Here is a 23993-nt window from a genome sequence, read left to right on the forward strand (position 1 = left end):
GGACACAGCAAGACAGCCTAAGAGAGACTTCAGGTGATCCAGAGATAATCCAGTGAACTTTCACCATGGACCCCAACCATGATCTTGATGTACCCAGTTAATGAACTGTTATTAATCACCACATACCATCCTCAAGGTCAGAGAAAGGAAGCCACCTGGGACCAAAGGGCATGCTTCCACCGGCATGTTACAAGAGTGCAGCGGACATCTCCAAGCAAGTGATTGTGTCCTGAATCACACAAGTTAAATGATGAGGGCCGGCCGAGATCGTCCTGCTACCGTCGGAGACACCAGTCCTGGTCTGCTGTCTTCTGGATACCTGACCAGAGAAGCTGATGGACCCTGTGGTGTATATTTCATTGATATTTTTCCCTACAGGTTGGACTAGGGAACCTTTGTTTTTATTAAAATTTTGGAGGAATGTTGTGTCCTGCGAGACACGTTCTAGTGTCTCGACAGACACTGAGGTAGTAGCCACTCCCCTATGGGAGTGGGCACACTTGCATCCCCACACGCATTTCTCACAGGCATCACGAGTGATGTGATTCTGCTAATAAAAGGGCCCGAGTGCACGTGCTCGTGGCCAGTTGAGTAACCCTTGCCACCGTGTTTGTGTCAGTCCTTTTACTAGCATGTGGGCCTAGGGCCCACAACACAACACCTGGGTCTACAGCGCGTGGAAGATCCTTGGTGTGAATTTGCTGGAGTAGCCACGATGTGATGCCTGCTGCGGATAACCCCCAAACTCTGCCCCACTCCCACATGTATGCCATATAGTCCCATACTGTACTCCTAATAATGGTAATAAAAGCCAACTTACACGTTTTTCTTGTGGTGGTCATTTGTTGGCCGCTGTTTATAAGGAATACAAGGAAACATGTATATACTTTGCATTTTGCATGTCATGTCATAACAAACTCCCTTGGTATTGTCTCTTGGCCCTTCCGGGTCGTTTTCTTTGGTAGGTTGGGTTTTTTGCACCCCGTTTGCGCAGGAAGGGAGTAGCTTCCGTCCCGGAGTTAGGCCACCTCGCTACCTTGGCCGACTTTGTTGTGCCCTGCCATCCGGCTGGGCTGCAAGTGCCGTCTCTGTTTGCTACCCCGTCCTTTGGTAGGCCAGGCTACCCAGCAGTGAGGCATCCCAGAGTGGGTGGTCCTACACACCTGTCCTTAGGCCAACTCAACACACCTGTCCTTAGGCCAACTCACCCAGCCGTGAGGCATCTGAAGGTGAGTGGGCCTATTCTGGCACACCGCCCTCCGGTGTGCTTCCGTACCAATCGATATCAGCGTAGTTCTTTGCCACTCCATGCCTCTTCCTTAGCCCTGTGACATTGCTGTTCCTTAGGTGTGGCTGGGTGGGACAAGATTGTGCTCCAATGCCGTCGCTGCTCCCACACTCCGTGAAGATAGGAGCTTGCATGGGGGAGCAGCGCATATATGCCCCCCTGCTTGCCTTCCCCCCCATGTTGGCCCCTTATTCATTGGGGGATTTATATCCCACCCAGGCCCCCAATTGCCGGGGGTTTGGCGCCACTTGGGCGGCTGCTGGGGGGGGAAGCCCAGGGGCCTCTTTCACCCTTTGTCCCATTTTTGTGCGCCAAAAGGCTGGCCCCCTCTGGTTTGTCCGGGGGTGTGGCGCTGGTTATGGCACCGGCTCTCGAACCCCCTTCAGAAGCAGTCTCTGTGATAACCCCCGCACTCTGCCCCACTCCCACATGTATGCCATATATCCCCATACTGTACTCCTTATCATGCCAATAAAAGCCAACTTACATGTTTGTCTTGTGGTGGTCATTTGGTGGCCGCAGTTTATTAGGAATACAAGGAAACATGTATATACTTTGCATTTTGCATGTTATATCATAACAAACTTCCTTGGTATTGTCTCTTGGCTCTTCCGGGTCGTTTTCTTTGGTAGGTTGGGTTTTTTGCACCCCATTTGCGCGGGAAGCTAGTAGCTTCTGTCCCGTAGTTAGGCCACCTCGCTACCTTGTCTGACTTTGTTGTGCCCTGCCATCCGGCGGGGCTGGGCTGCGAGTGCCTTCTCCGTTTGCTACCCTGTCCTTTGGTAGGCCAGGCTACCCAGCAGTGAGGCATCCCAGAGTGGGTGGTCCTACACACCTGTCCATAGGCCAACTCACCCAGCCGTGAGGCATCTGAAGGTGAGTGGACCTATTCTGGCACACAGCCGTCCAGTGTGCCTCTGTACCAATCGATATCAGCGTAGTTCTTCGCCACTCCATGCCTCTTCCTCAGCCCTGTGACATTGCGGTTCCATGAAGATAGGAGCTTGCCTGGGGGAGCAGCGCATATATGCCCCCCGCTCGCCTTTCCCCCCTGTAGGCCCCTTATGAGTCAATCCCATCGTTTACTGACATACCGTCTGGGAATGATAAGTGGTGGATCAACCGGAATTGGCCCTGCTCTTTTTTAGGAACCAAGCCCAATGGGGAGATAACCAGATCTCTGATACTCGTGGCAGGGAGGGGACCTTCTATCCTACCCAGCAGCTTCTCCTTCTCAATTTTCTTTGTTACCACCCCTGGGAGCTGAAGTGCGGATTTCAGGTTTTTCTCGCTGCCGGGGAGAGGGGGCCAGAGAATGGGATGGGGAAACCTTTTTCAAAGCCGTGGACCAATATCTCTGCATCTGATTTATTGTGGTATCTGTTGACTAGCATGCGCAGGTTTTGCGTGTCAATGGGGGACCACGCTAACGTGAAATCTTTTTGTCTTGCGGTCCCCTCGCTGTCCCCTGTGCTTGGTTCACTGCTTCTTCTCTCCCTCTTGTTCCTTTTATGGTCATCCCTGCGCCTGCATCCTGCTGCTGGGTGTCCTCTCCACACGTTGAGCTTATGTGCTGGAATTTACATGCTGCCCCTTATGTGCACTCATTGGCCTCAAACTTCCAGCATATTGCCGGTGGCCCGCTAGTGAGTGCTCCCTTCCCTGTGCTGAATTGTTTGGGTTTTTGAAAAGGCCTCTCTTTCCCTTTGTGAAATTTCCCCCGAAAAGAATGCTAGCTCTTTCCTCCCTATGTCCTGTCCTCCCTCGCTACCATCATCTTGTGAATGACACCGGAAACATCCTCCTCATTACACTCCATTTCTGGATGCGTCTTAATTTTTAGCCTAAAAACCTTGTAGTACTCTAGCCATGCGTCACCCTGGAATTGCCTCTGTGCGCTGTGGATGTTCGCCTCGTAGATCCATAGGTCAGCTGCGCAGCGCGGGAATTTCTCTACTATTATGCACGCCATTAACCGGAATGCGTCCAACCAACTATCAAAGTTCCTCTCCTTGCGTTCCTTCCTTCTTTTCCTCCTGTCTTCCTCCTTTTTGTCACAGGTTGTCAGATCTAGTCCCTCTAGCTGTATCTCTAGTAAGGAGAAAATGTCAATGAATTATTTTCTCCAGATTCTCTCTTTGATCGCTAATGGTATGAGGTTTGCTAAACCTGTGGCCCTGGTAGTCAGTGACGCGGGACCTGAGGATTGGTGTCAGTACAACGCGTTGTATTACAACGCATTCCGTTACAACGCAGATTTTACAACGCGGGATCCATTACAACGGATGTCATTACAATGCATGGCATTACATCGCAGATGCTATTACAACGCATGGCATTACATCGTAAGTATAGGTAAGTTGACTTTTTTTTAAAAATGTTATTTAGTTTATTGTAATTAATTTTTTTTAAATAATTTAATTAAAAGACATTTAAATATTGTCATTAATTTAATTTAATAAAATAATATCTATTTAATAAATGTAAATATAATAAAAATTGTAATTAATTTAATTTAATTAAAAAAAGTAATTAGTTTAATGTACATATTTTTTATAATGAAATTAAATTAAATTAATAATATTAATTTATTTAATTTAATTAATTTAATTAAAAATGTAATTAATGTAAAATAATTAATTTAATTTATTAAATATATTTCAATTAATTTTAAAATGGTAAATATAATTTAATTATCCCTAAAGCCAAACCCTGCCCTAAAACCTAAAAACACCCCTGTACCCCAAAACCCAAACCCTGCCCTAGAACCTAAAAACACCCCTGTACCCCAAAACCCAAACCCTACCCTAAAACCTAAAAACACCCCTGTACCCCAAAACCCAAACCCTGCCCTAAAACCTAAAAACAACCCTGTACCCCAAAACCCAAACCCTACCCTAAAACCTAAAAACACCCCTGTACCCCAAAACCCAAACCCTGCCCTAAAACCTTAAAATACCCCTGTACCCCAAAACCCAAACCCTGCCCTAAAACCTAAAAACACCCCTGTACCCCAAAACCCAAACCCTACCCTAAAACCTAAAAACACCCCTGTACCCCAAAACCCAAACCCTGCCCTAAAACCTAAAAGCACCCCTGTACCCCAAAACCCAAACCCTGCCCTAAAACCTAAAAACACCCCTGTGCCCTAAAACCTAAAAACACCCCTGTACCCCAAGACCCAAACCCTTCCCTAAAACCTAAAAACACCCCTGTACCCCAAAACCCAAACCCTGCCCTAAAACCTAAAAGCACCCCTGTACCCCAAAACCCAAACCCTGCCCTAAAACCTAAAAACACCCCTGTACCCCAAAACCCAAACCCTACCCTAAAACCTAAAAACACCCCTGTACCCCAAAACCCAAACCCTGCCCTAAAACCTAAAAGCACCCTTGTACCCCAAAACCCAGACCCTGCCCTAAAACCTATAAATACCCAAACACTCCAAAACATATACCTCAGTACCCCAAAACATATACTCCTATACTCATATTTATTTAAAAAATCACTTAAATTAATATATTTAATTTATAATATTTAAAAACTAAAATAAATATTTTTTTTTATAATTAATAATAATTAAATCAATTAAATAATATTAAATGAAATTAAAAAAAATTAAATACATACCAATACTTACGATGTAATAGTATGCGTTGTAATAGCATCTGCGATGTAATGCCATGCATTGTAATGACATCCGATGTAATGGATCCCGCGTTGTAAAATCTGCGTTGTAACGGAATGCTACGTAAAAGTTGCGTTGTAGGTGTAACATACCGGGACCTGATGATGGCCGTGTGTATTTTTCAGGTACTCTTACTACAGGGAGGGGTGTGCTAGCCGGGATGGAGTTCCCCCACGCCATTGTGGGAGACCCCGCATCCCTCCTTACCCTTGTTGCCGCCTGCTACCCCAATCGGCGTTGCGCGCCAGGGCCAGGTCTAGCCGGTGCCACGGCAACCCTGTGGTTTCGCCTTTCCCTTGGGCGCCTGTCACTTCCTCCCTCTATAAGGACCCTTGCCATCCGCCCGACTGTGCCCCTGGTGCCCCTGCGCCCTGTATGCCCAACCTTTGTAGTAAAAGAGGCGCCATAGTCCTGCACTATTCTTTTACAATCGCGATAACATGCTCACCGTTCGCTGCAGTGTCACTGATCCCCAGGTCTGGTCCCGCCGCCGCCGTGCTGGCTGCAGGTGGCTGGGCCCTTTTCTGAGGAGCCTTCGTGGGCCTTGCTGCATCCGCAAGCTTAGCTGGCGCCCTCCTCCGTGTTTTAGCTGCTGGCCCGCTGGTGTCTTGCTACTGGTTGCTTGTTCCTTCCCCAGCGTAGGGCCCCAGGTGGGGCTGCAGTCAATCATTCCCATGCACTTCTGAGGCTGCCCGAATCCTCCTTAACAGGTCACGCAGCTCCTCCTGTCCTTGACACTTGCTCCCTTTTTATGCCATACTTTATGCTTGCAGGGTCCCTTTGCTCTGTTAACCAAAAGCGGGGTGCTGCCGCGGATATATGCACCAAGACTGTACTACTGTTCTTATGCGGGGTGCTGCCGCTGATGTATGCACCATAATTGCTTTAATTTTATTTGCTTGGAGCAGCTGGTGGTGTTAATGTCACACAACTGTGCAGCTCCCAGCATCCCCTGCTGGTGCTGTTTACCGGCTCCTCCTGCCGATTTGTTCAGTGCCCTTGTGAATTCCTGCCTGTCCTGCGCGTGCCGCTCCTTTTTTTTCACGCCCAAAACCCTTCGATAGTCCCTTGCCCCACAGGTCTGAGGGTGCTGCTTGTTCGTATCTCCTTGCCGAGTATGGGCCGTGGGACGCTTCTCCGGCTTCTTGGCCACCCCCCCCCTCCGCGCCCGCTCTCCTTGTTTTAGCTTTTGAACAGGCAGCGGCAGCTACGGGGACACGCAGGGCCTGGTACGCTTGGACTACCACACAGGAGGGGCTGGAGGGCTTTGAAGTCGGCCCACGGACGGCCTGTAATGCTTAAGGTAGGGGCCGGAGGGTTTGGAGGCGGGCAGCCACTACGGGGACCCGCGGTGACTGGGACGCCTCGCAGGAAGCGCCGGAGGGCTTAGAGGTGGGAGCAAGTGCAAGTCAAGCGGAGCTGTGGCGCTCGCTAACCGCTGTAACCTGCCACCGGTAGTGCCCCCCCCTCCGCTGACTCCCTCGCTAGCCCAGGCTGCTCACCAGTTATCCGCCGTCCCCTTCTCAGCTGGTGGCGCCACACTGCTGCTACTCTTTCCCAGCTGCTCACTGCTCAGGCAGCGCAAGGAGGAGACGGTGTCCTGTGGTGGGGTCAGCCCAGTTCCCTTCTGTTGCCTCCTCAAGTGCAGGTACGGGGCGCACGGTGTCGCGGGGCGGGCTCCCGCTTGCCACCTTGCTTCCCCTGGCTGGACGATCTCTACTGCCGGTGCAGCGGGGGTACCTCAGTTGCCTTGGTTCCTCCTTTATTCTGCAGCAGCGGTCGGCCTGAGGTCGTCAGGGCTTTGCCTTCCAGCTACGATCTCTCCTTGACACAAGAGTGTGCTCTAACGCCGTCGCTGCTTCCCCGCTCTGTGAAGATAGGAGCTTGCCTGGGGGAGCAGCGCTTATATGCCCCCCTTTCACCTTCCCCCCATGTAGGCCCCTTATTTATTGGGGGATTTTTATCCCGCCCTGGCCCCCATTGGCCGGGGGGTTGGCGTCACTTCGGCGGCTGCTGGGTAGGGAGCCCCGGGGCTTCTTTTGCCATTTGTCCCATTTGTGAGCATCAAAAGGCTGGCCCCCACTGGTTTGTCCGGGGGAGCGCTGCTGGTTATGGCGCCGGCTCTCAAATCCCCTTTGGGAGCAGCCTCTGCGTGGACAGGAGTAACTGTGAGGCGAGGGCTCAACTTGGCCTGCTGCAGCATGCGTAGACCTGTGCGGACGGGGGAGAGAAAAGGAGCCATAGAGAGCTGCATCTGGCATGGGAGAGTGAAGGTGGGAACCGTGCATTGAGACCCCTCCAGTAGTCGGATAGAGCGAGTGTGGTGCCCGGGTGGAGACAAGGCTTTGGCTGCACTGGCTGAGGCCCAAGCTGAGACCTGGAGTGAGCAATGGAAGAGGAGCAGACTTTCACAGACAAGAGCTCTTGTCCGTAGTGCTCACACGGCAGCAACACCAATAAATATGCTATGGTGGACACCCACCTCATGTGCTTGCATTTTTGGCAGCTAGCACGATTGTTCCACACACAGTGCTTTTGACCACACTGCTCTGTGGGTCCTCCATAACCGCTGTTCATTAAGGGACTGCCACATGCACAAATAAGCTGCTCTGCAGGGTTTCTGTGTTGGTTTTGGGTCCCACTGGCTTTGAAGTGACTATATTAATGCTGACACCCACTGGGTTGCTTGTTCTGGCATACCTGGATCCTAGGCCTACTCGTGCCCACTGACCTTGGGTCAGGGTCAGGGGGAGGTGGGGCCCTTACTTCTTAGCTGCGGGTGCTGATTGCCTACCTGGGAAACCTACTGCAGCCCCATTGGTGATGCCTGGACTGCCCCCTTCAGGAACCTGAGTCTTTGTGCCAACTATACTGGAGTGTGCCAACACAACTCCTGCTATGAGGAAAAACAATGGCAAACAATCAAACCTATGGTTCGAAAGTCGACACCTCACCAGATATGGAGATACAGGGTTGTACTCGAGGGCCTCTCCTGATCACTTTGAGGTGGATTTGCATCAGGAAATTGATATAAAAGAAATCCCATTAGATGCTAGGTCCAGCCTCAAGACTATAGACACGAAGCCCGATATCTTAACAAGTTGACTGGTTCAAATGAAGCGACAAGTGGACAGACATGAGGATTGCATTGACTAGTTGGAGCAATGGGCATCAGACGCGAATGACACATAAGCAGAGTCCTGGGAGCAATTATTGAAAATGGACAAGATGCTAAAAGTGATCAAGGCAAAAATAAAGGGCAATGTCCCAGCGGGTTTTTCAGACTACCTAGACTGTAGCCGACATTCTGTGGCTTGAAGAGGGAAATAGACAATATCTTAAATAGCCATTCACGATTGAGGAAGTTATCGGGTTTATTCAACCTATGCCTGCAGACAAGGCCCCCAGCCTTGACCACTTCTCGGTCGCATTCTATATAGATATGCACCGCTGCATGCCCCCCATTTATTCGAAATGTATGCAGAGGCTCTTTTGTCAGGTGTTTTACCTTACTGTTTGTGCGAGGCACTCATTATCACCATACTTAAGCCTGGCAAGGACCTGACCAGTTGCAATTCATACCGACTGCTCTCACTGGTGAATACAGATAATAACATTCTTGCCAAGCTTCTTGCTTTGCGTATTCTCCCATTGCTTCCAACCTTGGTGAAACCAGACTAAGCGGAGTTTGTGACGGGCTGGTCCACCTCCCATCACCTCCACCCTTTCTTTGCACTGCTCCATATCATTGATCCTACCCTACATGCTGAGGCAGTCTTTTAGATGCCACTAAGGTGCTCGACGCCTTAGAGTGGCCGTATCTTTTTGCCCTGCTAACGTGTCTAGGCTTGAGTATCTCCTTTATCAAAACAATTGGCCTGCTCTATTCACTTCCCACAGCTCGATTGAGAATTTATGGCAGTATCTCAGACTCGTTTGAAGTCACTAGGGGAACCTAGGGTGCCCTCTCTCCCCCCATACTTTTCGCTATTGCGATGGAGCCACTTGAGGTCCAACTACGTCACACCGAGGCCTGGCATTCACTCCCCGTAGGATTTTAGTTTCACTGTACGTGGATGATATCACCCTATATGTCAGGGACCCCCATATTAACCTGGACGCACTTATCAGGGAATCCACCATATTTAGCTCGAAATCAGGATTGAAATTAATTGGGCTAAATCTACTATCTTCCCACTGACAAATGTGACTCCTCAAAAAGACTTGGAGTTCCCCTTGGTATGGGAGGGTGGCACTGTCAAATACCGCAGACTGTGGCTTAGCAAAAATGCAGACAAACTGTGGCGGGCTAACTATGGCTGTCTACTAACCTGGCTAGATGAAAGGCTGGAAGCCTGGAAAAGACTCCCTTTGTCCCTGACTGGCCACCTGGCCATAGCCAAAATGGTAATTCTCCCCAAATATCTCTACCTCTTTATAAACCTGCCACTCCCTTTGCCTCTTAATTTTGGCTGGCAACTTCGATTATGACTCTCCCCTTTGAACAGGGTGTTCTCTGGGCCCCTCACATGGACCTTTATTATTTCAGAGCTCAGGCCCAGAGGTGTAATGAGGCCAAGACATGATGAAACTTAACAACTCAATATTAGTTGCAGCACACAACAAAACACGAGAAATGTGTTTATATAAACAACGAGGTTAACTCATTACAAAAAATGAAAAAGAAATGAGATAATATGTTAACATTTCCTTTTTTGCAATAGTTGCACCTTCTTAATGTCATACTGTTAATTGCTGTTGTTTGGAACAATACTTTATATTTTTGAGCACGCGAGTAAAAAAACGGAAAATACTACCACGTCACACCAAACCTCTTATGACACCAAGCAAATGAGGCAACTCATCATGACCCTCCCCAGAAGATATGTCTTGTCTCCTCCATTAATCTATCCATTCATCCTTTCACCCTCCCCTTCACACCTCTCTCGCTCGTATGCCCCTCTTTCTATCTCACACCCAAATGTGCTCTCTCTTCAATCCTCTCTTTCTCATGTTCACTCTTTATCTCTCGGTAGCCTCTGTAGCTGACGTTGTCACCCTTGCGTCCCTCCCAGCTGCTTCTCTTCCTGTCTTTCACTGGCACCCCTCACCTCCTGTTTTACGCACGCCAGGAGCCCTTCTCTGTTTCTTCCACATCTCTTTCGTTTTCATTTACACATCGGATTCTTTGCCTGCTTCACGCTCTTTCTCTGTCCACCATCTCTCGCCTCTCTGCTCGCCTGAACGGACCCTGCTCCATCAAGCACAACACAGCATGATGGCGAGCACCTGGACAATATTCCAAGGAAGGCCTGCTGAATAGCTCAGCTGGGGCTCATAACCCTCGCACTGCGCCCATTCCATTGAAGAGATACTCCCCAACCCTGCCTCCCTGGTATCCCAATAAAATCAGCCAACAAGGATTTGTATATGTTGTGGTCAGTATTGACAAGGAATTAATTCCTCAACTTAACCGCGCCACAGGGCATGTTTGCACACATGTGAACTCAGGCCCCGCCCCCTCCCTTCACCACTGTGTAAACGCACCCTGTGGCGCGTTTTAAGTTGGGAAATTAAGTCCCTTTGAATCCTGGGGGTCCCTGGGGTCCAACTAGCCCACAAGGTACCTCCAGTAAGCGCCACAAGGCTGTGTTGCAGAGAGGTGTAAAAAGGGGCGTGGACTGGAGCACCTCTCTGCAACGCAGCCCTGCGGCGCTTACTGGAGATACCTGGTGGGCTAGTTGGCCCACAGGGAGCCCCAGTATTGAAGGGGAATTAATTAACCAATTTAAACGCACCACAGGGCGCGTTGGCAGAGTGTGTTTGTTGAGGGGGCGGGGCCAAGGGACGATCTCGTAGAAAAAAACAACAAATTGAAAGGTAGGCTGTGTGGCCCCCTTCCTTTTACTTTTTTTGGGCCCCAGGGACCCCATCACCCAGGGCCTGACCCCCAAATATAAATGTTTTCAATTTTTTTATGGGAAGGGGTTCGCGTGGCCCCCTCCCGTGGCCAATTCCTGGCCCCGGGGACCCCATCCTCCGGGGCATGACCAATTAATTTTTTTTTATGGAAGGGGCTGCATAGCCCACCTCCTCAGGCCACTTCAAGGCCCCAGGGACCCCTTCCCCCGGGGCTGGCCCTCACCGTTGGGGACCACGGGGGGTCAACTACAACTTACAAAAAGGTTAAAGGAGGGTCCGAGGGACAGTTTAATGACCTGAGCACAGTTATTATCCCCCTGGCAAACTATGAGGAAAACAACGGATAACTGTGGGTCTCCAACAAACATAAACAAAAGACTATGTGTGTGTAGAGTTGGCTATGTGTCTGCTTCAGAATTTAAAGTGAAGACAAACTATAAGACATTTACCCATTGTGAAAAAATGTCCATCATTACTCGTTCTGTACCACCCAGTACATCATTTGGTCTACTTCACAGTAGGTAGTCCATTATTCATCTCCATTGATAAAGCAAGGAGATGGTTACTAAAGATGGATGTCTGGTAGATGTTATTTACTTGTAACTGAAAGCAGTGCATTAGTGATTGGTGAAAAGTGAATGTGTTTATGATAAAATTGGATAGTGCATGCAATGTAACTTTATTCTGGAGTCGTGCACCTCCAAAGCTAAAAACAATAGAGTGCAAAAAAGTCAGATGGTTCAAACAAATAACTTCTGACTGGGTAATCTGGTCGACATGTTTCTACGGACATTTAAAGGTCCAAACTGGTACCTGCCGCTTCCTCAGGACCCATTAACTTGATTGCTACTGCTTTTACGTGAAAAAGAATAAATACAAAAAGGACACTTGTGAACAAAAATGCTAAATGTCACCTGTTCACTTCTGGTTTTCCTCCTTATTGAGTCAGAAGGTCCAAATGTAGAATCGCCAACGTACACACACATAGACAAGAAATGTAAAATATGATAACACATCATCATTAGTAAGGGCTATCATTAACATTACTAAATTGTTATTCTTGGCATATATGGTCCAATGACCTTTATATGCAACCCATTGCTCAAATTATCAAGGGCTCACCTTAATTTGTAAGGGGAAACTGCCTCGCCTCACCTGGCAAACAGCTCAGGAAATTGAAGCACCGCTCTGTGGTACAGAGAATATAAAAAAAGTTGTGATGAAATATATGACCACTCAACAATGTGAGACTCCGCGCATCAAAAACACTTAATTAGTGAGCCTCAAATTTGTCATGTTATCTTATGTAGAATCGCTCGTTTTCTGAATCATCTCTTGTTTATTTTTATCATTTCAATGCCCCAATCCCCCCATGTTCCCGCCAACTCCCCGCCTCCTGCGGGAGCCGGCATTGCTTTTCCATATGGGGAGCAGCTAACATTCTGCTCCCCATATGGAAAAGCAATCTGCTTTGCTTCAATGAAGCGAGAGCAGGTTTCCCTGCTCTCGTATCAATGCAGCAAAGCAGTTTGCAATGGCAGGGTGGGAGCCGCGAGGCTCCGGCCCTGCCATTACAAACAGCAGTGTCTCAGGGGTGGGCACTCCGGGACACTGCTGGAGCAGGCCCTGGGGGGTGGCGGTCCCCAGGGCCATCGTGGGCTCCAGGAGGGGGGGCCGCGCGGCCCCCTCCCACATTTGTAAGAAGCCCTGGGGGTGCGGTCCTTGGGGCTGGGGGGGCCTCAGAGCCCCCCACACCTAATTTGAATTAGCCCTGGGGGATGGCGGTCCCCAGGGCTGGGGGGGGCCTGAGAGCCCCCACCCAATTTTACTAAGCCCCGTGGGGTGGCGGTCCCCGGGGCTGTGGGGGGCCCTGCGAGCCCCCGCATATATTAAATTAGAGCCCCGGGGGGTGGCAATCCCCGGGGCTGGGGGGCCTCAGAGCCCCTCCATTTAATGCTTTTAAGCCCTGGGGGTGGCGGTCCCCAGGGCTGGGGGTGGCCTGAGAGCCCCCCACCCATTTGAAACAAGCCCCGGGGGTGGCGGTCCCCGGGGCTGCGGGGGTCCGGTGAGCCCCCGCATATATCTTAAGTAAGAGCCCCAGGGGTGGTGGTCCCTGGGGCAGTGTGGGGGGATTGGGACCCCCCACACTATTTTTTTCATAATGCCCCCGGGATGGGGGCAAATTACCATATTTACCGCAGGAGACCGCTTTTCTTTTTTTTATATTGCTAGGATGCGCGGGTCCTACGCGCATCCCGCGATTTGAAAAAAAATAATACATTTTGGACCTGGGGGTCCTTGTGGGACCCCATGAGCAAGCCTAGGGGGTCAGGCTTTGTGTACCCTACCCCCTTTTTGCGTTTTGAAGCGTTTATTTTGGGTTTCTTGTGCCTTGGAGGCACGAGATGGCTGCCAACACTTCCTGATTTTGACTGTTGACAGCCAATTAGCACAGCAGGGTGCGCGTAGGCTGCGTGTAGGGTTCATGGATAGATACGCGGATCCACTGTGCCCATAGATATATAAATGAGTTTAACTGTCATTTTCTCAGGACCTACTGAACAGATTTACACCAAATAAGCAAAAGGCACGAGTCAGAACCAAGGACTGCCTCTTTACCAAATTTGGTGTAATTCCGTTCAGCAGTTCGGGCTGTAGCTGCGGCTAAATGTCCTACGGGAAATTGCATGGGGAAAACGTGTTTTAGGACCCCCCTTCTTTCTCGGCCCATGCTTAATGAATCATCGTGAAACTTTTAGGATAGGAGCGGACCGGAGCTGGCCAAAAGTTTGGACAATTTCACGCAGATTCGTCAATCGGCGCCAAAGTTATTCCAAATAGAATTTTGCGGATTTCCTATGGATGATAGGTCCTAACTATAACTACCTACTGGCGACCGCCAGTAGGTGATATATAAACATATATATATATATATATATATATATATATCCAACGAAAATCACTCCTTCTGGATCCCTCTGACCCTAGGAAGGTGGCGTGCACGCCGGCGGAGTAGGTCCGGCTATTTCAATATTGTCCAAACAATTAAAAATCAGCGCGCTCTCAGGAAAAAAGAGGAGTATGCCGGTCTGATATAAAGTGCTGTTTAATCACAACGCGTTTCACCAAACAAATGGCTTGATCACGTGATTGTATGCTGGCAGTTCATAAGTTAAATAACATCCATAGTACAATGAACATAAACATAGGACTACGGCAGGGGTAATAGACATAGCTGAAAGATCAGGCATTACATGATATAGGTGCGCGCAAAGGAGTGTGAAACAATGTAAACATTGCTTAAATAATGAATGTAACAGCTAAATACTCGCCGTTATATAATATAAACAAAAACTTCCCACTTAGTGTTGCTGGAATGTAAAATGTATGCCATGGGTGGCTGATGAGATGTGTGCTCTCATCGTGTACGAGAGGTCTCGAGACTCCGCCCTTCGTGAACACGAGTACCACGCCCAGTGCGTGACATGAAAAAATATACGTTGTCATGTCGTAAAATAACGAATGCTGCGCATATCCTGAAACTGTGTGCCCTTTCACAATTTAGTCTTTAAATGATGGGCAAGTGCCCGAATCCAATGATGATACCCTGGCTACAAGATATCACACCAGTTACCCTCTTGTGCCGCTCTCACGTCTAGCAAGCAAACCAGTGCCCCCGTGAACAGGAAACAGGAGAAGGGGAGAAGTCCCGTGAACGTGAAATATAAGTGAAAAAGGGCCCCTTCTCGTGTGTGCCTGCAAAAAAATAAAACGAAAAACAAGATTACAGTCAATTCTGCTCAAGCTACTAATAGCATATTGTACAATAAAAACAACAATCAGGACAAAGGTACTGATTAGACAAAGAGAAGGAAAAAGGAAACAATTGGAGGAAACTGAATTCTGTAAAATACTGTACACATTGCAAACAAAGACACCAGAGCCCTGGTGTCAAGCGGAGACCTGAACATCAAATTACACATATTATTTTTTAAGATGTACTGATAAATCCTAATTTTCATTCAGTCCCCCCGGGGTTTTGGTTTGGAAATCAATGATGAGTTTGGACTCCCTTTGGCGCAGTTTCAGAACTCTATTACCACCCCTGGGATTCTTAGTGATTTGTTCCAGGACAATACAACTCAACTCCCTCACATTGAAGAAATGAGTTTCTCTGAAGTGACGAGCCACCGGATATTTGGGGTCTAAGTTGGTGATGGCTCTAGTGTGCTCCAATATCCTCTTCTTGGCCATGCACGTGGTGCTGCCAATGTACCATTTGTTGCACGTGCATGTAATGGCATATACAACAAATGTGGAGCTGCAAGTGAGAAAAGATGTAATCCTTTTATAAATCCCATTGTGAGTGACCTCCTTACACGATTTACTGTTGGCACAAGCCTTGCAGTGTCCGCAAGGGTAGAAGCCATCAATACCTTCTATGTTGGTAGGGGGATATACCGTGATGTCACTGTGGACCAACATATCACGTATATTCCTGCCACGTCTGTACGTGATACTGGGTCTAGTGGGAAGATCTGCTCCTAGTACATTATCACATTTAAGAACATCCCAGTTTTTGGTTATGATTTTCTTTATGGATTGGGCATCTGAGCTGTACGTAAGGATGAGTATGGTGGTTTGTCCGTTCTTATCATCATCCCCTGATTTGTCACTGATGGTTTCAGTTCTATCTATGGAGTTAACCCTCGTCTTTGCTTTCTTCAGAACCCATTCAGGGTAACCCCTTTCTCTGAATCTCGCCATCATGGTCTTGCTTTCATCCTCAAAACCCTGAGTAGTGTTGCAGTTGCGTTTTGCCCTCAGCAGTTCACCAAACGGAATGCTCCATTTTAGATTATCAGGGTGACTGCTGAGGGCATGCAGCATACTGTTACCTGCAGTACTCTTGCGAAAGAGTGAAGTGTGAACTTTGTTGTTTTTAATCTCCACTCTGACATCAAGATACTCTATTGTTGTTGTACTCTTATTGCCACTCAAGACAATATTCCTGTCATTGCGGTTGAGTTTATCTATAAAGACATCAGCCTCTTCCATAGTGCCATTCCACACAATAAAAAGGTCATCTATATACCTCAGCCATACAGATACCTTCTCAAAATCAGATTGTAGACTGGTGTCCTTGCGTATGTCAGATTCCCACTTCCCCAGAAACAAATTCGCAAAACTGGGCGAAAAACATGATCCCATAGCCGAACCACTCACTTGTCTGTACAGTTCTCCGTTAAACATGAAGATGTTGTATTTGAGACAGTATTGTATCATGTCTAATATCATGCGAGTGTGTTCTCTGAATCTGACATGTCTGCTTTTCAGAAATTCTTCACAGGCCTCAAGTCCTTGCTCGTGATCTATTATGGTGTACAGACTCTGTACATCGAGTGTGATCAAAATCGAGTCTGTATCCCATACTAGATTCTCAATCTTCTTGAGAAAATCCTTGGTATCCCTGACATGACTGGCCAAGTTCATCACAAATTCTCTCAAAAAATTATCGATATATTTTGATACCATCTCTGATGCACTGCCCCTGGATGACACAATGGGTCTACCTGGTGGATTAATTTTGTTCTTATGTACTTTGGGTAATAAGTAAAGCACAGGAAGTACAGGAAAATCACATTTCAGAAATGTAAACTCTTCCCATGACAGAATACCTCTTTCTTTCCAGTCTAAGAGGGAATCACACAAAATGGTAATGCTTTCGTGATAACGTAATGTGTCAATGGTTTCATAAAAACGACTGTCTGACAATTGTCTGTTAGCTTCATTTATATACATGTCTCTGTCAAGCACCACAATATTACCCCCCTTATCAGCTGGACGGATGACAATGTTCCCATCGTCCATCAGGGATTTTATGGCTTCACGTTGTTTGTGTGTCATGTTTTGATTCTCTGCTTTCCAGTGTTTTTTGTGTCTAAGTTCATTGAGACTCTTGTTGACACACTCGTGAAATGTGTCTATACTGTCATGTGGTAAAATGGGCACGAACTGAGATTTAGTTCTAAAATCAGTATTAGCTGCTGTATCAGTGCAAATGTCTAAATCTGATAAAAGTTGTGTGGTACTTATGGGTGCCAAATCATCGTTTTCATTCATGCCTAATTCAATAACAGTATTCAGGGTTTCACTGTCTCCAACATCAAAGTTGTATACATTGGGTAGGTCAGACACAGTATTCTTGTTAACTTTAGATTGGCCTTTCAGTTTAAACCATTTCTTCAATTTCAATTTCCATGTGTATTTAAACAAGTCAATACGATTATCAGTGTATCTGGATGAGGAAGAGGGGCAAAAAGATAGTCCTAGGCATAAGGTCTGCTTTTCCATCATATTAAGTTCTCTCTTAGATAGATTTATGATAGTGTTATTTACCGTTTTGTCATCCATTATTTTCCTTTTCTTGGCGCGTCCTCTGTTGGTTCCCATAACGCCACGTCCCTTGCCTCTTTTGCCACCGTTGTTTGATCCGCAATTTTCTGTTTCTGCGTTTCCCCTTCCGCGTCCTCTTCCTCGTCCCCCTTGTCCCCTGGTTTTGGGTACTGGTGTTTCTCTTGTCGTAAACCGTCCCCTCCGCAGGGTCCGGTATTCGTCTAAAAAATTCAGCTGTTTCTTGCCCATAGGTGGTGCCGCCCCATTTATGGTAGAGACATCCGATTCACTGCCACTGGTGCGATTGTCATCATTGCTCATGTTGACATCACTTCTGTCTGCAGACATGTCGCACACTCCATCCTGTCTGTATAGGTGGTCATATTTGTGACTGAAAGTGAGGATCCGGCCACTATCATAATCAGCAAAGTCACGATTCCATTTCATTTCTTTACGTGCTTTGATCTCATCTTCATGTTTGACCAGTCTTTCCTTAATCATTTTGAGTTTGCTCTCTAAACTTGCAGTGTCAGTGTTTTTTGTGATCTCGTCCATAAGTTCTATAATTTCTTTAATGATTTCCTCATGATCTAGCCAAGCATACTTTATGAGGATTTCCAACATCCTGCGCGAGCTGCTGGCTGAATTTGATGACCACTCTTCCAACATCAAGGGATTGGGTTTTTCGTAAGTTGGGATTGTAAATATTCTTAGACCTCTGGGGACCATGTTTTCATCCACATAGTGTTGAAGTGATGTAGCTTCCCACCATTTGGTGATTTCCACTTTTTTTTAGTTTTTCTAGTGTTTTAAACTTCTGGTCTATGGGTTCAATTCTCGCAGTTGCTGCCACGCCCCCTGTCGAGTTGTTTGTGAAAGTTTTGCGTACAAACATAGTTTTTGCCGCTTTTGTGCGTTCCTCACTTTCCTCCATTTATCCTCCTCTTTTAAACAGCGCTAATGAATGATTTCGGGCACACTCGCTCTAATGACCCCCCCGGTAGATACCGGGTTCCTTCTGCCAGTATTAGTTCAGCAACGCAGAGATTGTGTAGTAGAATCCTACCAGGATATCCATGTACTAGGTTCAATATGGTAAACCTCTGTCACGGGGTTGGAATGTTAGCCAGAACAACCCTAAGGTATAAGCGCGGTATGCCCGGAGTTCTCCGCTGCCCCAGAGAGTCAGGTGTGGCGCGCAACCTACGTTGTTTGCCACCACCCCTCCCCCTAAAGGATGGAAGAACCCTGCTTCCGCTTACCTTATATGTGGGTGTCAGTGGCTTCGTCACCTCCCTCCCTGCTGTAGCTGGACACGTCAACGGCCGGTCTATGATGGAGATCCTCAATCGATATCCAACGAAAATCACTCCTTCTGGATCCCTCTGATCCTAGGAAGGTGGGCTGCACGCCGGCGGAGTAGGTCCGGCTATTTCAATATTGTCCAAACAATTCAAAATCAGCGCGCTCTCAGGAAAAAAGAGGAGTATGCCGGTCTGATATAAAGTGCTGTTTAATCACAACGCGTTTCACCAAACAAATGGCTTGATCACGTGATTGTATGCTGGCAGTTCATAAGTTAAATAACATCCATAGTACAATGAACATAAACATAGGACTACGGCAGGGGTAATAGACATAGCCAAAAGATCAGGCAGTACATGATATAGGTGCGCGCAAAGGAGTGTGAAACAATGTAAACATTGCTTAAATAATGAATGGAACAGCTAAATACTCGCCGTTATATAATATAAACAAAAACTTCCCACTTAGTGTTGCTGGAATGTAAAATGTATGCCATGGGTGGCTGATGAGATGTGTGCTCTCATCGTGTACGAGAGGTCTCGAGACTCCGCCCTTCGGGAACACGAGTACCACGCCCAGTGCGTGACATGAAAAAATATACGTTGTCATGTCGTAAAATAACGAATGCTGCGCATATCCTGAAACTGTGTGCCCTTTCACAATTTAGTCTTTAAATGATGTATATATATATATACATAGTGTAACAATGTAAATAAAAATACAGTACTTTACTATATGCAATAGATTACAAATAAACTGCATTTGAGATACATTTAATATTGAACAGTACTGTGTACACAAATACAAAGCCCAGGAAGGAAACTGACAAACTATGATTTGTAACCACCAAATCCTTCCCAACTCACAAAATCTGCCAAACACTTAGGCCTGCATCTAACAGCCTGATTCATGTACATGCCGTTTTGCGTGTCCCTAATAGCGAATCATAGCGATTCGCTATTGAGGACACGCAAAACGGCATTCATGTAGGAATTGCTACTTAAATAGCGATTCCTACATGTTCTTTATTTGCGAGTAGCAATTTGCTACTCGCAAATACTCCCCATTCATTCCTATGGGCCAAGAGGCCCATAGGAATGAATGGGGATTTGCGAGTAGCAAATTGCTACTCGCAACTAAGATAGCGATTTTAAGGGTGCCAGGGGTGTCCAAAGGACGCCCTGTAGCACCCCTAAAATGCACTTTTGGACAGGTGTTGCGCACATACATGTCCAAAGGACATGTGTGTGTGCTACATGCAACTTTGAAAAATGCTTTTAAAAGCATTTTTCTGAGTTTTTGCTATTTACCGACAGGTCTGACCTGTCGGTAAATAGCGGCCCCAAAAGTCCAAAATCGCTATTTTGTTTTGTGTCATGAATAGCATTTGAGGAATCTCTATTAGAGATTCCTTAAATGCCATTCCACGCAAATATGCGAATTCTTACATAGCGATTTTTGCATTTGGTATCATGAATACCAAATGCAAAAATCGCACTCGCAAAGGGCCAGATTCTCAGAATCTGGCCCTTTGCGAGTGCAATTTACCTACATGAATCAGGCTGTTAACCTTTTATAATGTGCCTCTTCCCTATTTAGTTTATCAATTCCGTGAAACGTATCTTCACCATCTACTTGAAGAGTTGGTTCAGTATTACAGTCATCACTACAGTCAGGACTCTGCTGGGAATTTCCTGACTAAAGCCCTTCCATATTTAGTTCGCCTCACACATGAGAATTATCTTTTTCATATACTTAAGGAGCTTGTTCAGTATTGCAGTCATCACACAGCTGGAAGTCTTCCAACTGAAGCCCTCTAATAAAAACATCCCTCAACTCACCATTCCTTTCATTTTCTTGACTCATATGTGGTTTGATACACTCCCTTTCATGATAATCTATATGTATTCTACCAGTACCCGCCGTGTATATTCCAGTTTCCCCTTTAAGAACTGCAATCCATTTAAAATTCCACACTTGTCCATTACTTACAATCAAGCACTCCAAAGTATCTTAGTTATGTTCAAATGAGCAGAATGCTGACATTCTCCATTCCGTGCCTTCCATGTCTTTTTTAGTTTGACCCACATTCCATTTCCACATCCGCCCTAGCACAGCCTCTCCATGAATAAAATTGTTTTGTATAGTTACTGTGGGCTTTATTAATTCTTTCCTTACTTCCTCCAAAGGTATTTCAATGTACATTCCATCCATTAAGCAATCAGGGTTGCTTTTAGCCCTAGCACATCTACCATACATAACTTGAAATGGAGTAACTCCCATCACACTATCCACAGAAGTCCTATAAATTCATACCATTTTCCTTACTCTCAGTTCCCAATCCTCGTTATTACTATTAGCTAACTGAATGGCTCCTTTGGGTACTCTATTCAAATGCTGAATCAAGACATTGCCACTAGGATTATATAACAAAGTGGTGCCGTGGAGAATGCCCACTCTTGAAAAATGCTCCCTTGCTTTATTAGAAGTGAACCTCACTCTATTATCGGTTATTATTTGTGCAGGAAGACCTTCATCCACAAATACACCATCAATGAAATTTAAAACTGTATCAGTATCCTCTTTACTTACTATTTTGATTACTGGTCACCTTGAAAAAACATCAATCAAAGCAATGATGTACTTAAACTGTAGTCCTATAGGTGCTATGATGTGAATAGCTACAGTATCCCATTGCTTGGAACGATGGGTTCTCACATATTAGGTCCAAACATAGCTACAGGTTTATCCATGTATGCACATCCAGTACAATCCCCTACTAACCTTTCAATACATACATCCATTCACTGCCACCAAAACCATTTTTTCACATCTTTTTTTAGTTTTGACAATACCACAATGGCCTTCGTGGCACAATCACTTTGTCACCTCTTTTAAGCCAAAACCCATCCTCTGACATTTCATTCCTCACCTCCCAAGTGGGCTTCAGTTTACGGTAGGAACACTATTATTAGACCAGCCATGTAAAACATGAATGATAGTTTCCTGCAAAAAGAAATGTTTAGCATATTGTTCCTTCCACTCTGTTTCCTTAATGGCTGGCACTCCTTGATCATACATGAAGGCAATATGGAAATCATCCCAATCACTCACTACAGTTTCTTCAATATCCAGAGGCATCCTGGACAATAAATCTGCGGTCACTTTCTTCTTTCCAGGAACATATTTCATTGTATAAATAAAATCTTGCAACCTCATAGACATTCTAGAAATCCTAGTTGAGGCCTTGACCATATCTTCAGTGTTCGGTCATTTCACCAATGGTTTGTGGTGTGTGTGAAATAGATATTGTTTTCCTCTATATAAATTGTCTGAAGTGTTCTGAAACCCGCAAAGAGGTTAGTGTCTCTCTTTAATGGTATACAACTTTTCTTCAGCTGGGGTAGTTAAGGCTTGCTAAGCAAATGCAATGGTGAGTTCTTTACCATCACTATTTTGTTGTGTCAATACACCACCTAAACCTTTATTACTGGCATCAGTGGTGACAATGCTTAATAATTCAGGATCAATGCTATTCAGTGTAGGTGCATTAGCTCTAGGTCTTTTTATATCGTTCTTTAATAGTTGTCTAATATGAAAAGTAGTTGTCTAATATAAACAGTGTTCTGTGAAAAATCATTAACTTACTTGTTATATTATTAATACAGTCCTAAAAAGGATCTTATCTCATCCATGTTCAAAGATGCAGGAGCTCTTAATATTGCTTCCACCTATGATGGCTTAGGTTTGATAACGTCTTCACAAAGCACATATCCCAAATAGGTGACAGATTGTACCACAAACTCACTATCATAACAGGATTAAGACTATTTGGGTTTACCGCTATGTGTAAGTTCCCTTGATCATGTCAACTTGAAACTGACAAACCTTTCTTAGCCACATATAGTTTGCTATAGCCTTGTGGTTCTTGAATCTGAACAACAATATACTATATCCTAGTAATTCTAATTTTTCTCTTGCAAAACTTTCTGGATTAATATCAGGGACATTAAACTTTTCACCTAACGTATCCACAAACATATTGTGCCAGACCTCTTCATTAATTACTGTATAGGGAGATCCGGAACCAGCATAAAAACTAATATTCACTCCATCTATACTCATGGAACTTAATGGTTTCTGCCTCTTAATACCCTGGGTACTCACGTTTAATACAAAAGAGTCCTTGCTATCAGTAACATTACGTATTTTATTGTTTGAGTCAGTGGTCGAAGTGAGGGGAAAAAAGTAGGGGAACTGTGGGCAGAGAATCACAGGGCGGGAACAACCAGAGAATTGGGTCAATGGGTGGAGTCAGAGGTGTGGCTAGAAAGAGCAAAATATCCCAAATTTTAGTATTTGTTTGGCATTTCACTGACCAGTTGCAGCTTATTACGGGGCATATTATCAAGGGCTGGCGATAACATTATCGCCTCTTTAGCGTCTGTTTTTGGACAAAAAGCGCAATGTTGTTATCGCGTTATTAACAAGGACACGCTAGCGCGTTTCCTTGCCTTAGCGCACGTTGTCAGCACAGCTCGCATCGCATCGTTAATGGGATGCAAAGGAAGCGTACCTGACAAAACCCCATGGGAAAATATCGCTAACCCAGCTTTGCGATATTATCAACGAGGGGTAGCGATTTTTGAAATCGCATTAACTATGTCTTGACGCAGGAATTTAACGTCTGATAAATTCCTGACTAAGGCATACCTAACATGGGAGGTGGATTGTGGGGCTAAGGCCACTGGGCCTTATCATCAAGTTATCGTCATTTTACATGGAACATCGCTGAAAAACCAGCGATGTGCCATGGAATCGCTGGAATATTTATCGCCATAGCGCTAAGCGTTAATAATACAGCGCTAGCTTGGCAATATATTTCAGCGATAGCCGGCGATAATTTAAAGCGCGCTTCTAATTTAAAGCGCGCTAAGCACGCTCAGCGATATTTATCGCTGGGGCTTGATAATATGCCCCTACATTATTTAATTCAACCAATGGATACACGTGTTCATTTAAGGTTTAATATGAGTTATTGACATTAAAATACATTCACCAAGTGGGATACATTTCCAATCACAGATTTCCCCAAATACGCTTAAAAGTGGAATCACAGGCCATTTGTCTCCAAGCCATGCAGTTTCTGTCATCAGCACTTCGTCTCCCTTTTTTCTCAAGAGCAGTTCAAACATGAATAGCAAAATATCATAGTTTGCAAATGTTTCCCACATAATAATACTTTGCCGTTTTTTCCACATAATACGTAATCTGCTACACAATCTGACGAGTTTAACCAAATAATTGTTTATAGCTCAAACAGATCAAAAGTTACAAAAAATTTGACTTGTTTTGCTGCAAAGTGAGGGCCCTTTGCAAAGGTTGACTGGTCAC

This window comes from Lissotriton helveticus, chromosome 5_1, assembly GCF_964261635.1.
Source record: "Lissotriton helveticus chromosome 5_1, aLisHel1.1, whole genome shotgun sequence".
NCBI classification, from domain to species: Eukaryota; Metazoa; Chordata; class Amphibia; order Caudata; family Salamandridae; genus Lissotriton; species Lissotriton helveticus.